The sequence below is a fragment of the Crocodylus porosus genome, unplaced genomic scaffold, assembly GCF_001723895.1.
Source record: "Crocodylus porosus isolate Cpor-Errol unplaced genomic scaffold, CroPor_comp1, whole genome shotgun sequence".
NCBI classification, from domain to species: Eukaryota; Metazoa; Chordata; order Crocodylia; family Crocodylidae; genus Crocodylus; species Crocodylus porosus.
Genome location: NW_017728909.1, coordinates 21115458 through 21128721, shown reverse-complemented (window position 1 = coordinate 21128721; position 13264 = coordinate 21115458). Strand labels below are relative to the sequence as shown.

The 13264-nt window shown below is 56.9% G+C and overlaps 1 protein-coding gene across 1 annotated transcript in view; it reads right to left on the bottom strand.

The window, feature by feature from the left end:
- CNTFR (ciliary neurotrophic factor receptor) overlaps positions 1-13264 on the bottom strand; it is a 260349-nt gene that overhangs the window by 238590 nt on the left and 8495 nt on the right. Inside the window, exon 2 of the mRNA XM_019531876.1 lies at positions 9654-9757. The gene's annotated coding sequence lies outside the window, so the exon portion shown is untranslated. The remainder of the gene's footprint in view (positions 1-9653; positions 9758-13264) is intronic.

Below are 13264 nucleotides of genomic sequence, written 5' to 3'. Positions count from 1 at the left end.
CAGACTAGATGATCTACTCAGGTCCCTTCCGGCCCTAGAAACTATGAAACTAACTATGAAATGATAACAGTCATCTTCCCCATAGAATCGTTCCATTTTTTCCAAAATTTTATATTGGCTGCAATAGTTTGACAGATTTGGCCATTTTTTTTGGCAGGTTTGCAGATAATTTTGATCGACCCTCATCTGCATTTCTGGAGCAAGTAAACAATTCATCTGAAAAATATGCCTAGATAAAATGACAAGGAACCATCTGTTCCAAGGAATGGATGATGGGCTGGTGGAGACAGACAGACAGACCAGATTCACAATGAAAGGCATGATCAGCAATAAGCTCTGCTACATCTGCGCCAGCTAGAACAGGGTCAAAACTCTGGGCCACCTCACTCCGCATTTAGTCCACCCTTCCTAAGGCAAAGTCAGGTTCGATGATCTTGGGACTTCACCTATTGATTAATAACCATTTCTTCCATGCCCTGCTATGTGCTAAAGGGCTTGTTCCACTTCCACAGTGGATTAGGCTATAGCCATTACAGCCCCCTAGATCCAGAGGAAGTTCCCATCTGGAGCATGGGCTGTGCCAATCAAGTGCATAGCACCGCTGGGTGCCATGGGAAGTATTAGCGCCTTTGCAGAAGCCCAGATGGCTTAGCCTGCTTAGAGGAGGAACGACGACAATCTGCCTTGGCCCCGTCTCTTCCGAGAGGGTCTCTCCCACACCGGGAGGTGATACCAGACAAGATGGTGCAGCATCTTGCTGGATCTGGAAACAAACTTCCCCCCTTCTTTCCTGTGAGCCTTGCATGGATGGGATGCCTTGGTGGGGACACAGTAGACCATGTGTGAGTGCACACAAGTCACGAGCAAGATGCACAAGGAACAGGTGCCCAGCTGGGGTTCAGTCTTGCCTGTAAGAGACCTTGAGTTGGTGCCAACCTCCGCGTGTGGAGCAGGGCTGAGATGGAAAGAGCTTGCCCTGCTCAGAATTGCTCCTGGGGTTTCCAGTGCTCCCCAGCTTTGATCCAGAAGGTTGTAAATGGCTCATGCACATCGGCATTTCCATCTGTGGCTGTGGGGAGATAGATACATTGGAGGGGCTTGTTTGGGATTCAGTTCCTGTCTTAAATGAAGGCCCTGGTTAGTCCTCTTTCTCAGAGGTGCCACACTAGTTTGCTTGCCTACTGCTGGATGGGGTCCCCTTAGCCACTTCCCCCGCGAGAGAACCAGCAGGCTTCAAAGCAAAACGTTATCCTCCTTTTCTGCAGGTCCTGTTCATGTATCTCACTCCCAGCTCTGTGGTTTGCCACGTCAGTCTCACACATTGCAGGGAAATCGCAGGAAATGCAAAGACCTGGCTTAGCTAGAGTTGAGCTCATGAGACCGGCTGTAAGGAGTCAGACCAAAGCTCCAGCTGGTCCAAGATCCGCACCTGCCACCCCGGCTGGGATGATGTTGCAGGGAGGGCACAGGGACTGCCCAAAGATCCATGGCGAGTCGCTTGCCCCTCCACCCAGGTTCACTATATTTGGGGTCAGGAAGGGATTCCCCCCCGCCCCCATGGTCAGATTGGTACAGATTGTGGGGGTTTGCTTTTCTCTGCAGTGGGCATGGCCTCTACATAGGGTCTCTGGAGCATCCATGAACCCCCTTTGCAGCAGCAAGACATTGGCAGCCATGCCCCCCTGCAGCAGGGTCAGGTGTGATGCCTGGGGCTGTCTCATGATGACTGTGTCTCGCTGCTCAGAAACTGGACAACGGGTTTATCTGGGTTGTTCTGGGCAGGGATGATCCTACCTCAGGCAGGGGCTGGACTAGCTGTGACCTTGGCAGGTCCCTCCTACCCTGCTTCCCTATGAGGCTATGATGCTATGACTCCAAGCACAAGGTGCTCTTGACCCAATCCTGTGAGCACTAACCCATCCGTTCCCTGCATGGTCCTTGCCTACTCTCATTTTCTATGCTGCTATGCTCAGTGATGTCAAGGATCCTTATGAAAGGAAAACCAAGGTCCCAGGTGATGCTGGTGATACTCCAGCCCTGTGTCCCAGCCGGCACCTCTCCATCAAGCAAGCACCAGCTAAGAGCAGAGGGCACCTGTACACACCACGACTCTTAGCTGGTGTTTGCTTGGCAGCCCAAGCTCCTTTGCTGGAAATGCACTGACACAAGGACCATGATTCTGGGAGAAGCCCATGACTCCGGGTGCTGGGACCTGAGCCCGGAGCCACAGGGATTAAATCTGGCAGCAAGGGCCAGTGTCACCCTGCTCTCTGGAGACAGAGAGGAGAGACAGGCTCTGCCAACACCAGAGTGCTGGGGGCAGGCCGAGTCCAATCAATCTGCTGTTGCCTGCATCCTCCAGCTGCTGCCCCCCAGCCAGAGGGTGGGCACACAGCAGTGGCATCCAGGCCACTGAGGGGGCAGGTCCCAGCTGAGGGAGGCAGCAGATGTGGGGAGCAATGAGACTTGCAGCGAGGCCAGAAGAGAGAGGGACAGGCATCGCTGACTGCCCTGGAGTTTTCCTCTCCACACCAAAGGCCTGCACTGCAGCCTGGGAAAGCAGCAGAGGAAGAGAAAGGAGCTGAGCATCAGTTGGAGAAGTGATTTTGGCAAACTTTCCTCTCTTTAGCAGGGCCACTGGCAGAGAAAGCATGGTAGCACATGAGCCACCCACCTAGGTAAGCACCCTGGGGCTGGGGTGGGTTTCTATAGCCCACCCCAAAGCCACTGCTGAGCTAGCAACATTACAGCTAAATGTGTCCTCACTTGCATCGCAGACCTGAGAGAGCAGAAATGTGTGCCACTTGCATTGCCCCAGGCCCGGAGATGCCCATCCTGACCAGGAACACACTTCTCCAGGCAGGGTAAAGTGACATCCTCACCAAAGGATGCGGCTCTGACAGGGGAAGCACTGTCTGTCAGCATCAGGAGAGAGACAAGGCAGCAAATGAAGGCTGTATCACCCCTGCTATGCCCCTGCCATCTCTGGGGACACAAGTGTCATGGTGATCCTCGCTCCCAGCACTTCCCTACTGATGCTCAGACCATCAATACCACTGGGCAAGCAGGCAGAAGACAGACGAGGGAGCGCTTCAACAGTGCTGCCCTGCAAAGCCTGGGAGCTGGGAGTGACCCAGGCAGGGACCGTCCCTTCCACGCTGGGGGTTTCCACCCCCGCCGTGCTTCTCTCCTGCTGCACACAGCGCTCTCCAGGGCCTCCCGCTGCTGTGCAAGCTGCCCAGGAAAATGCACAGGTGCATGCTCACACACACCAGCATATCTGTCCCTCCTCAGTCGGGAATAGACGCCCATCGTGCCTAATGCAGCCCCCTGGCCTGCCTTTCACATGGCGAGCCACCTGGGCCGTGCATCGCACACCTGCCCGTGTGAGTAAAACTGGTGCAACATCCTCACTGGTAGGCAGCCCATGTGTGGTTTCATCTGCTTCCAGCCTCGCCCACTCACCAGTGGAAAGTCCCAGCCATCGCTACCGACCCTCCGGAGAGGGATACACCCACAGCGCAGGGAGAGGAAAGGATGTTTGCAATGTTGTTCTGCCGGAGCAGAGCGCTCGGACCAGGCGCGGGAACGGTCAACAGTGCAGGGAGCAGACCAACAGCTTGGTCAAGAGAAGCCAGGCCGGGAGAGGTCAGCCAGGCACTTAGGAAGCTGCCAGAGCAGAGCTCCAGCTCGGGCTAAGCTGCCTCCTCCTCCTCCCCCCTCTGCTGCCATCCCACAAAAGCGCCAGGTCCCATTCAAAACCCAGTAGTAATACCCCGGGGCACAAGGTGGGTAGCTTTTGCAAGGAAGCAGCCACAGAGCCAAGCTCAGTTTCAAGCACTCGGCACCTCATGGAGCAAGGAAGCAGGATGGTGCTGCACACTCAGCACCCGAAGCGAGACCGGACGGTGAGGGAGAGACAGTCCTTTGCTCCCGCAGCTCCCAGCCAACCTCAACGCCCTGCAGCCCTGGGAACAAAAGAAAAGGAAACCGCCCGAGCTCCCCCATGAATTACGCTGATCAGGATCAGCTGCTTCATCCAAAGGGAGAATTTTCATAGACTCACAGACAAGGAGGGTTGAAGGGAGCTCAGGGGTCACATCGAGTCCAACCCCTGCTCCAAGCAGGACCAGCCCCAGCTACATCATCCCAGCCAAGGCTTTGTCTGCCCGGGGCTTCAAAACCTGCAAGGATGGAGACTGCATCATTTCTGGGTAACCCGGTCCAGTGCTTCACCGCCCTCCTAGTGAGAAAGTTTTTCCAAATACCCACCCCCAACTCCCCTTGCTGCAACTTGAGCCCATTGCTCCTTGTTCTGTCATCTGCCACCACTTTAGATCGGTGCTTCCCAAACTTCAGATCCCCAGGGCACATTTTGTCTCGGTTAAAATTGTTGGCACACTTGCCTCTTATAACCCAAACAGTGTGTGTGTTATGGACATAAGCGTGTCCCTTTACTACTGACATATGTATGTATGTGTGTGCATGTGTATGCATGCATATCCATCCATCAATAAGACTTACACAGTGATATGATGCCCAACCTTTTGACCCCATTGGCTGGATAACTGCTCTTTCCACTCCCCCCACAGCCACATTTCTAGGCCTGTGGGGGAACCCCTTGGGCCAGACGAGGTCTCATGGGTCAGATCTAATACGGATAGACCCTGGCACACCCTTAGGGAATCACTGCTTTAGATTTCCAGAAGCTCTCCTTTTTAAAAACGTCAAATCCTATTAGCTCTGCAGGGAGAGCATCCTGCTATTTACTGGGAAGGCTGGACCCCGATGCCTGAGCTACTGCATGTCCGCCTATTCCCCTTCGAGGGTGGCTGGCTGATGGGCAGGAGGAGCTTTAGAAAGGCTGAAGTTGGGTTGAGCCTGACCCATTCTCTCTGCTGCCCAGGCCTTGCATGGACACACTCACCCATAGCCATGAAAGTCGTGCTGTGAGGGCACAAGACTGGCCTGGGTTTGTAGGAGGGCTTTACAGGATGAGCCATTCATCGGTGCTGCATGGAGATGGGTTTCAAAGGCTTGGTGGTCTTAAAACCAGTGGCTGGAGAATGGAGCAGCTGGTGCATGGTGGGCCTGATAGTTACCCCCTTTCTGCTCCATGTCTTGGGGGGTTTGAAGCCTCCCCCAGAGGCGCTGGGTGCTGCAGCCCAGGCTGGGGATGGGGCTGGGCTGGGCCAATGCTCCTGCTGGGACCAACCCTGCGGGGTCCTGACTGGAGGGTCTTGCCCCTGTGCTCAGGCTTAGCCCGATGCTGCATTGGGGCAGGAAAGGATTTCTCCCTGGTCACGCTGGTCTGGACTGGATGGGGGGGGTTGCCTTCCTATGCAGCAGGGGCACGGCCTCTGCCTGGGGTCTCTTGAGTGTCTATGAACCCCCTTTGCAGCAACTTGACTCTGACCACCGCAGTGCCCCTGCTTTCCCTGAGGCAGGGCCAGGTGTGATGCCTGGGGCTGTGTCAGGGGTGGCTGAAGTTTTGCTCAGAGGTTGCACGCTGGTTGTGTCTGGGCTGGTTTGCACAGGGCTGATCCTGCCTCAGACCGGGCTTGGACTAGCTGTGACCTCTGGGCCTCCCTTCCAGCCGCGCTGCCCTAGGATTTCTATGACACAGCCCAGTGGCCCTGCGAGCTGTGGCAGGGGGTGACACCAGGGGCTGTCAAGTGCTGGCTTGCCACGAGCCAGGAGAATGACACCACCGAGGCTGACCCAGAGGCACCACGTCAGCAAACTGCTCTGGCAGGTGCCTGCTGCTCCCAGAGCATCTCAGACAGGATACAGCAGCCACACACACGCAAGCACACAGATGCATGCATGCACGTGCACACACACAGCAGGGGAAGTGGAAACACCCACACCTGGGAGCATGCACCAGCCACACCTAGCAGCATGCACTGCAAGCCAGCCCTCTGCAAACTCCCCCCCCAGGACCCAGACCCATCTCCCCAGACAAAGGAGCTCCTCATCCCCCTTCCCTCGCACGTCTGCTGCGTGCTGGTGAGCTCCGCAGGGCCTTAGCTGCCAGGCGTGAGGCTGGGCAGGGTCCCTCGCTGCAGCGTGCCGCATGCTACGCAGAATAATTTTATGAGCCAGAGATTGCAGGTCTGATGAAGGCAAACCCTGCGCGGCTCCCGCCCCTGCTCGGGGGCTGCGGAACGAGCAGCCATTAAATGCAATTAGTCTGTATTTACACATCTGCCAAAGGGCCCAGCAGCAGGGGTGCGTTCCTCTGCCAGCCAAGCTGGACTAGCCCGCCGGCTAATCTGGGTCCTGCTGAAACTGCCTGCAGCCACTGCCAACCTCATGCTGAGCCTTCAAGTCCATCTGTCCATCCTTCCCGCTCCTCATAGAGAGGAGAGGGCACTGGGTGCCTCTGCGCGGACCTAAGGTTGAGCTCCCCAGGTAACGTGCAAGTGTCGGTGTGTGCCAGGCCCTTGCACCGGGGCACGAGCGCTCTCATCTCCCCAGGATCTTAGCAGGGATGCAAAGGAGGATCTCAATGGGCACCGTGCGTTGGCAGAGCAGAGAGGCATCCAGGAACCCCCAAGGGCCCCCTGTACCCGCAACCTCCCCATGTCGCAGGGGCACGGGAAGCCTGGTGATGCTCTCCTTTTTGCTGCTCCATGGCTGGAGCAGGTTGAGCTGGAACAGAGGGACCTGGAGGGTGTCTTCAGCTGGGCCCCCGCATGCAGCAAGCCCGGGGCGATTGCTCTCCCTCTCCCACCCAGTCTCTGGTGCTGATTTCCAGCCAGCCCATCCCTGCTACAGCAAGCCCAGGGAGCAGCTTCGTGCCGCAGAACGAGCAGCAGCACCTCGCGGCGCCGACAGCCGCTTGCCGTGGGTGCCCGTGCATGCAGGGCCAGGCCCATTCCCCGCTTGCACAGTGCCAGCTTCTCAGCTGGACCCTCCACGTGCTTCCAGACCACCCCACAGATCCCAAGCTGGGTGCCAGCACCCTGCAGGACCGGGCTGCTACAGGAGCTGACTGCAAGGTGCTGACCATGCCAGGCGACCGTGCTGCCCCCTTGCCAAGTCAGCATCCCACCGACACCTCAGATGCTTGGCAGCACTGCAAGGGCTGAGGAAGAGAGACCCAGGGCATCACTTTCAAAGGGACTTGCTCCCTTGCCGGCTCAGGATGATAACCTAGAGGCCACCCCGAGCGCTCAGGCCGCGGCGATGGTATCTGCAAGTATCATTCAGCAGCTCCAAGGAGAGCAACCCGCAGCGTTAAGCATTAGCATGTGTGTTTGGAACCCTTAATAAACTCTGCCCCTCGTTCCCGTCAGCCTCGCCGTTAATCCAATTCAGCCGCGCTGGTAACAAAGCCGCGGCGCGTTTGTCAGATCGCCGACTAGGCCCGTGGCTAATTTTACACTGCCAATTTATCTTAGCATATTAGCTCATTTTGCATGTCCCCCCCATCCCATTACCGCAGTGGTACCTCCTAGCCAGTGTGCAATGGTAATTGCTATCATTAGCAATGTCCACAGCTCGAGCCGCTCTGCCAATAAAAGGAGTTGGGAGCAATCCTGCCATCGGCCCTGAGTACGGAGAGGGTGCAGGTCAGGGGAAGCGGGGTGCGGGGAGGAAAGAAGGGGGAAAAGTAACACAGGAAACTAGCCAGGAAGGCAGCTGCAGGGCTAGACCCACTTCTGGACACAGCAGGGTAAACTGAGTCCTTTACCCGGGACGCTGGCCCAGGTAGATGCTGAGCGGCCGTGCTGGAGCAACTCTCCTGGAAACACACAGGCATGGCCAGGGCAGCAAACAGGGCTTTTCCACTGGGACCGCCCAAATCGCTGCGCTGGCAGGATGGAGCCACGCTAGTGTCAGGCTGGGATCTACGTCCTTAGAGATCGGGGGAAAAACAATTTTTGCCAGTAGCCAGGATGGGCGATGCCTGCTGCTTCCACCCTGCCCTGCAGCTTCGGTTTCTACACAGGATCCTTCCAGCATCCATGTGCAACCTGGACCTCCTGGAGGGCCTCAGCCTGAGCCTTCGAACCTCAGATAGAAAGTTCCCAGTGGTTTCATCAGGCTTTGTCTCCACCACAGCAAAGCAAAAACAGTTTTGGTCGCCAGTGCATATAAGGGGCACGAGAACGCCCCCGGGTCCGCAGGAAACTCCTGGCGGAGCGGGGAAAGTCGGGAGCAGGGAGCAGCCCCTGGAACAGGGAAAGCAAAGCCTCGATCAAGCCTCTTGAAACCCAACTTGCGTTCAAGAGGGGGAGAGTTAATGAAGACGGCTGTTTCTTCAAGATCGGGGAAATTATGCACAAGCAATTCTAGCAAACAATTCCCCGCGTTATGCAAACAGTGGCAATCCCCGCTCGATTGTTCTTCTCTGGCGTTGAGAGAAATGCATTTTAAATGAAGCCACCCCGAACACGCACCTTCCTACAACTGGAACCTGCCACATAGCAAAGTTCAGCCGTGGTGTACGCCGTTTCTTCCGAGGGTTTGCAACAGCCTATTGACTACGTTCTCCGCAGACTCGTAGAGGTGTCCCGGCATCTCATCAGGGCAACGTTGTGCAATTGCACTGCTGTCTTGTCTGCAACGGTGCGGGAGTAGTAGGCGACTGCATCACGGAGCGTGCGGCAGTACGCTGGGAAGGCGGTCGCTCCACTCGAGGAGAGGACCTGTCAGCCTCTCTTCCCTCACCTCCTGCCTTGTTCAATGATGCATAACATTTGCTTACACACTGGGAACCTGCCCAAGCTCTGGGACAAGCGGGTATGCTATTGAAGGCACCAGAGGACCTCGAGCAGACGTGCCAGCGGCTTCCCCCCGCCGCGATGCAGTGCTGCCAGCACAACTTTCCCTGGGCATCTCCTAGAGCAGGGCTGACCAGCCTGACCCTGCTTAGCTTCAGAGGTAGAAGCCACCCACCCAGGACCTGACCCGGAGAAGACGCTGCAGAGACCTCCCCACCTCTCACGTGCAGTCCGAGACCCTCTGCACGTCCCGGCTCTCTTCCCCAAGACAAAGCACTGATGAAAGCCAACACTTGCCTTCTGTGCAGTCAGCTGCAAGCCAAAGTTGGGTGGGGGCACCAGGCACCGAGCTCCCAACCCTCTTGGGTTATACGGAGACTCAGGCTGCAAAGGAGCCTTAGACGGGCAATGAAGGGTCACCACACACATCACAGGGAAGTCGGGCTGGAAGGGACCAGACGAGGTCCCGTCTAGTCCAGCCCCCCAAATCCACCCCGACTAAACCACCCAGCCATGGGCCTGTGCAACTGGCTCTTGAAAACAGCCACGGATGGAGACTCCTCCGCTTCTCTAGGCACCCGCTGCAACGCTTGACCGCCCTGAGTCCCAACGTTTCCCCTAATCTCCAACCTCCATTTCCCCTGCTGCCGCAGAGGCTATTCCTCCCAGTCCTGCCCCCGACGGCCCCAACTCCATCCTCTGCCATTGCCCATCATGGATTTGAAGACTGTGATCAAAGTCTGCTCTTCTCCAGACTTGATGGCCCCTCGCTCGCTCCTCCTTTCCTCATCCGCCCGGCCTCCCAGGCCCCTAATCATTTTTCTCACTCTCCGCCGGACTCTTTTCACTTTGTCCACACATCCTTCACGATGCACAAAGCAGCAACAAACAGGCCCACAAATAAACCAAGTGGCTTCTTACCTCTCCACCGGTCCAGACTTCCAGGCACGTCCCCAATTTCTCATCAACCTCCTCGGGTTCCTCTGCCGCCGGCCTCCAACCCTTGCTCTTCAGAACCGGGGCTGTCTTTGAAAGAAAGGAAAGAGAGCCATCAAGTTTCCAAAGCGGAGATGAACCCCTTTTATTTTTTAAGCCCAGCGTTTGGAGAGGGGTCGAGGAGCATGGGGGCCTCCCTGTCCCAGCCTTTTTGGCTAAAACTGCGCAGCCGACAGGAGAACGTTCTCCTATTAAGACCACCGCCTCATCCCAAAGCATTTTGCTTAATTATTGTGATTCTCGGGGCTGTTAAAGTGGGGAAATTTCAGGCTCAGGGCATCTTAAAGGAGCAACAACCCGTCCCCCCAGTGCACCTGCAAGCCAGGCAAAGAGAAAGCTCGACCCAAGGAACAGCACGACACTTCTACAAGAGTTTGCATCCTCCGAGACCCACGCTGGTGAAGACCCCCGTACAGCCGGGGAAGCTCAGCCCCTGCGCGCGCCTGGGCACGATGGATGCTGCTGGCAGAGCTCTCCTTGCCGTGCGGGTCTGTCGGCACCAAGGCAGGGCTCCCTTGTGGGGGGCCTTTGACTTGACGGTAATAATTACCGCTGTCGGGCGCAGCGGCAGGCCTAATACCAGCACTTGACAAACACGCCGCGTGTGAGTATTGGAGCCGGCTGCCGTTCTTTCGGAGGGCTATTTTTGAATGCTGCACGCTGCAAGATGCTTCCTGCATTCAAATACATGGCAACGGGTGTCTTTGGGAAGGGGCGAAGGCATGCACTCGCAGCACGCAAACCTCCCATCCTATGCCCCAACAGTGAGAGCAGCTTTTGAGGCCGCTCTAAAGCCCCCCTAGCAAAGGCCTTGCCATCATCTCCAGCAAACTTTGCAGCAAGCCCCCAGTGAGGATTAAATGTATCAACACCCCCCCCCCCGAAAAAGGCCGGTGAAATATGAACAACTCCAAAGCAGCTCCGCTGGGCGCCTGCGCGGCTGATTGAGAAACACTCATTTGCAAAACGATGGGAAATAATTAAAAAGTTTTCCCGGAGCCCAGAGGAGGGAAGCGGCCCGTTTGTCACGCCGGCAGCGCGTGGCGGGCGGCAATTCATCACGCTTGTCAGGTGTCAGCCACTGAAAAATTTAACTCCAGCAGCCCCGAGCCGGGCTCACGCAACGCCCCATCGCTCATCGCGTGCCCCGCCAGACGTATGGGAGCCGCCAAAGGCAGGAAGCAGCAGTGACTGGCGGGTGTGACAGAGGGACCCTCCCTCCCGCTCGCCTGCCGCGCGGCAATGCCGACACGGCTTTTCATGGCTCTGAATTGCAGATGAAATAAACAGACAAGGCCGGGCTGGAAATGAATCAGGGAGACGATTCGTCACTGCCTGTCAGAGGCGCCGGGGCTGCCAAGGCTGGCGGTGGCAGGGGAAGCGCAGGGGGAGTCTCCAGGGACAGGCAGCAAGCGGGGGTTCGGCATTGCTTCCTCAGCTGCAATCATGGGACACAGCTCCCCAGGGAAAGGGGCGATGGTACGGAGCAGCACCTTCTCCCTGGTGCTAAGGAGGACTTCATCGGGGATCCTGCCTGGCTGGCACTGGTGGAGCCACATCTGGAGTCCTTTTCTCCACTACAGAAAGGACGTGGATGCATTGGAGAGAGTCCAGACAATGGTTGTGGTCGATGGCAGACCAAGCACGACCCTTCCTATTCCCCGCTCCCCGGGGACCCCATCCCCTGTGCACCACAGTTATCAGACAAATCCCATCCCTCTACCACCCCTATCTGGGGGGCTGTGGCTTGAACAGATATCTATGCCTCTATGCAGCACTGGGGAGGCCACATCTGGAGTCCTGTGTCCAGCTGTGGGCCCCCACTGCAGAAAGGATGTGGACACATTGGAGAGAGTCCAGCGGAGGGCAACGAAAATGGTTGTGGGGCTGGGGGACAGGACTGGTGAGGCGAGGATGAGGGAAATGGGCTGACTGAGCCTGCAGAAGAGAAGACTGAGGGGGACTGAACAGCAGCCTTCACCTCCCTGCGGGGGGGTGCAAAGAGGAGGGAGCTGGGCTGGTCTCAGTGGGGGCAGATGACAGGACAAGGAGCAATGGGCTCAAGCTGCAGCAAGGGAAGCTGAGTTGAGATGTTTGGAAAAGCTTTTTGGGTGCTGAAGCACTGAAATGGAGATGATGGAGTCTCCATCCTTGGAAGTTGAGGTTGGATATCAGGAAAAACTCTCTCATGAGGAGGGTGGTGAAGCACTGGAGCAGGCTGCCCAGAGAGGCGGTGCAGTCTCCATCCTTGGAGGTGTTGAAGCCCCGGGTAGACAAAGCCCTGGCTGGGATGATGGAGTTGGGGCTGGTCCTGCTTGGAGCAGGGGTTGGATTAGGTCCCTTCCCACCCTCATTTTCTATGTTTCTATGATTTGCATGAGCTGCCCGTTTGCTTGTGGGCTCTGGTCGATGATATGAAGTCATGATGACTCTATGGAGATGGTAATGTGCCATTTGCTGACAAAGCCTGAAGTCATTCCCATCGGAGGGGATGGGGGTCAGCAGCCTTTCAGACTGTGCTGTGTCCAGACAGGTCAGCCAAGGGAACCAGTTTCCCCTCCCAACCTCTATACGGGGCTGGGGGATTGACAAGTGACATCTCCCACCCTGCAGCGGGTTTCATAGAGGGACAAGAGAAAGGAGCAGAGCTCCATAGGGAGCTGCTGGGTAGAAGAGAGCGGGCAGGGAGGTTTCCATAGTAGGGGACAGCCCATTTAGCCCTTCCCTGGCAAGGGCTCTGTCACTCAGAAGAGAGGCTGACACCCGAGGAAGATCCTGGACACACCGGAGGGCTCTGACCAAGCCCAATGAACCCTGCAGAGCAGGCAGAAAACTCCCAGCAAGGGAGACACGGACCAAGGGGTTTAGGGTCTGACTGATATGGGGTGGGGGGGGATTGCCTTCATCTATAGTGGGGGGACAGCTTGGGCCTGGGCCTGAGCTGCCCGTACAGTCCAGAGCCTTGAGGGCACCCAGAGATGCTCCCACAAGGTCCTCAGTAGCACACAGCCAGACGAGGAGCTGCCCCAGGGCAGTGTAGGACCACCCTGGTCCGCCAAGCTGGGCACGCAGAACCAGCCCAGACATCAGCCCACAGTGGCGGTGGTTGCAGTGAGCTCGGGGGCAGCAGAAAATCAGCCTGGAACCAGGGCCACAATTAGGGGCAGACGCTTCCCGCTCTACGGCGGGGACGGTGCCACTGCCCGGGGGTGGGCTGCAAGATTCAGGACCCCTCGCCAGCCTGAAGCCCACTTCATAGTAGTCAGGGAGAACCATCTCCCCACTCCACACACGCACACGCACACATGCGTATGTGCACACACTTGCACATGTGCAGACCCACATACACATATACATGCACAAACACACCTGTATACCTGCACATGTGTATATACGCATCCACATGCATGCACACACAGCTGCACACCTGCATATGTGCACGCACCCACACCTGCACACATGTATTCGCAGGCATGCACACACAGCTGCACATGTGCGCACACACCCCTGCATATGTGCATGCACACACACACACA